At 45.6% G+C, this 3292-nt stretch overlaps 1 pseudogene; it reads left to right on the top strand.

Moving 5' to 3' along the window:
• Window positions 1–2114: 2114 nt before the first annotated feature.
• LOC100962160 lies at window positions 2115–2862 on the top strand (annotated as a pseudogene).
• Window positions 2863–3292: the final 430 nt, after the last annotated feature.

Below are 3292 nucleotides of genomic sequence, written 5' to 3'. Positions count from 1 at the left end.
AGAATTTAGTAGTCAGACTTTGTATTCTGTAGTACTTTGTGAGGATAGCCCTAGCATATTTTTCTGCCCTGTCATGTATATGAACATGAGACTTTAAGAGTATAAATTAAAGAGGACTCTGAAGCATAGAATGGATCCATTAACAATGGACAAGGGCAAATGGGATAGTCATTTCCAAGTCATTGTGGGCACCATGGACAGTAGCAAAGTGGAGATGTTCCCATTCCTTTTCAGTTTCACTCATAAGAAAACCTGTCAGCCAAAATTATTATATAATCATAAACAATACTTACTATATTTGAGATACTGAGGGAGCGAATTTTGCCCTAAATTTATAGAAGGATGATGAAAAATCATCTCAACTGAATCAAGGTCTATTTTTCTCTGAGTCTGCTCCAGTCCCTTATTTGACATCATAAAGAATGTCATGTCCAGCTCCTGGGGTCCTTGATGACAGTGGCTCCTTTTAGGAGAGAGTATTGGGGGTGACCATAGCCTCATAGATCTCCTTACTACTTCTCCAGATGGCCCAAGTCTCCTGGGCAGAATGGATCAGTGGATTCACCTCTGACATTTCTTGTTCTGGGGCTTCCAGAAGTGGTCTCTGGTCAAGTTGAAGGAAAAGAACACAGGGACACAAAAGCTCTGACTGCCTGGTGATGTCACCTTATTCCACTCAGTGATAACGTGGAGATTTCACTCAATTCCTGAGGACATGGCCAAGGTAAGTAAAGGCAATTCCAAGTAATTAAAGGTAATGAAAAGAACACTGGGAGGTGCCTTGGACAAAGTTGCATGGGTGTGTGCTCTAGTCTATGTGTGCTGGGCTTTCTCTAGCATGAAAGACGCAGCAAACGCTAAGCTGGAATTCTCTAGTGTTAGGCTCTTGGCCCTGCCCAAAGGAGCACTGGATTCTGGAGAGACCATGAGCCCTTCTAAGTATTGGGTTTTGAATCGTGGAAGTCAGCCTCTGGCCAGGGAGGCATGTGTCACTGTGTCTGGTCCACAACTTGGTCTTCTGGTCTTCTGCCTTCTCCTGCTTTCTGGACTAGTGAATCTGCACTGCTTGGTTAGACCATCCATACTGCCAACCAGATTTTCAAATAAGTCTTCTTCCGTTGTTTTTCCAGTTGTACTAAATGGGAGGGGAGTTCCAAATTACCAGGTCAGCAATTGCTGGAAACCAAGTAGTCTACAATTCTATATGACAATGTTATATACCAAGAGAGAATCTCCAGAGGACTGGCTACTTAAGTATGTTAACTTGGAGGGAATAAAGAGAAAATGAGTCCCAAACAGCCAAACCACAGACCTTTGTCTGCTCCACTCACATCTAGGTAGCTACCTAACCGTTTGACCAAGATTTCCCTGGAACCGTTCCATTTGATTATCTCCTAAAGGGCTTGTTCTTCAGTTCAAAGATCTTAAAGAGTTGAGCCAGCTTTCAACAGAAGCTCCTGTCCAGAGGGAGAGATAATGGCCAGAAAGATCCCAATAAAGCTGAAGGTCAGGAGCTGAGCTGAGAGAGAAGATTGATAATTGCATGTCATCCCTGCTGAGGCAAGCTGTCACTCCAAGGAAGCAAACTTCAGGTACAGAAGTCATCGCAAAGAGGACGTGGGTTCATCCCCTTTCCCAAGAGAGTGGCTTTTTGTGTGCTCTCTCCAAGTGAGTAGGGAACTGAAGACCTCCTGTCTCACCCCATGGGAGAGAGTCACTGGAGTCTGGGACTCCTTCTCCAGAGAGACCCTGCTGTGGGCCTGGGCATTCTTCTGCCCAGCATGAAAGTTGAACAAATATTTTCCCCACCATTTTGAACTTCCAGTCCATCCTTCCATCCTCGCCTGGCAGTCTAGAAGCCCAACCTCTGCAGAGACTAGAATGTCCACAGTGTTTTGCTAGCACTGGGTATTGCATGGGCCACAGCAGCGCAGCTTGAAACAGTGAATCCAGCAGCAGTGCAGAAAGGCACAGGGTGGAGGGTGTCTGGCCTGGCTCGGCGAATGGTACATACCAAGAGAGAAATTCCACAGTATTGGCTACTTAAGTGTGTTAACTTAGAGTGACTGAAAACAAAATGGAGGCTCCTTTCTGTGCCTTGGAGGTGATCAGATACCTCAGGATGAAGCTGAGGATCTCCTTCCCAGCCACTGGCTGCCAGAAACTCATTGAAGTGGACGATGAACGCAACCTTCAGACTTTCTATGAGAAGCGCATGGCCACAGAAGTTGCTGCTGATGTGCTGGGTGAAGAATGGAAGGGTTATGTGGTCCGAGTAAGTGGTGGGAAAACAAGTGAGGTTTCCCCAAGAAGCAGGGTGTCTTGATCCATGACTGGGTCCGACTGCTGCTGAGTAAGGGGCTTTCCTGTTATAGACCCCGGAGAACTGGGGAAGGGAGCGTAAGTCTGGGCAGGGTGGCACTGTGGATGTCAATCTGAGCATTCTCACCTTGGTTATTGTAAAAAAAAGGAGAGAACGATATCCCTGGACTGACTGACGCTACAGTATCTTAATGTCTGGGGCCCAAAAGAGCAGGCGGAATCTGCAAAGTTTTCAGTCTGTGCAAAGATGATGATGTTCATTGATACGTTGTGGGAAAGCCCCTTAAACAAACAAGACGAGAAACCGAGGACCATCAGTGTCCTGTAACTCCCCGTGTTCTGCAACATAAACGCCGGTGGTGTATTGCTGTGAAGAAACAGAGGACTAAGAAAAATAAGGAAGAGGCTGATGAATATGCTAAACTTTTAGCCCAGAGAATGAAGGAGGCCAAAGGAAAGCTCCAGAAACAGATTGGGAAGAGGCGCAGGCTGTCCTCTGTGAGAGCTTCCACGTCTAAGTCCCAATCCTGTCAAAAATAAGATTTTTTGAGTAACCAATAAGATTATATCTCCAAAAAAGAAAAAAAAAGAAACAAAAGAAAAAGAAATGGGAAATAATATCCATCTACCCCATAATTAAATTTTATGTCAATAAATTATAACTTCTAAGAAAAATATCCATGTCTATAACTTATACACATAGATGTAACGTGGGAGGACGGTATGGAGACGCTTCTCATCACCTTCACTCCACGAGCCACAGAGTGTGAAGTGAGAAGCAGAGATCGGAAATGTGTTAGGAGGCTCTCTGAGAGGAAGTAGAGGGAGTTCACAGTCTGCATGAGCCACTCAGAACCAAGAGTCCCATGTGTGTCCTTATGAGAATGGAGTTACCCCTCTGCTGGCTGAGCGCTGCTCGCTGCTCTGCTCCTTGGGGCTGTGATGAGCCAGAAGACATCCTCAGGTGTGG

Source organism: Otolemur garnettii, unplaced genomic scaffold (genome assembly GCF_000181295.1).
Source record: "Otolemur garnettii isolate 467f Iridium unplaced genomic scaffold, OtoGar3 scaffold00031, whole genome shotgun sequence".
Lineage (NCBI taxonomy): Eukaryota > Metazoa > Chordata > Mammalia > Primates > Galagidae > Otolemur > Otolemur garnettii.
This window is presented reverse-complemented; position numbering and strand designations above follow the sequence as displayed.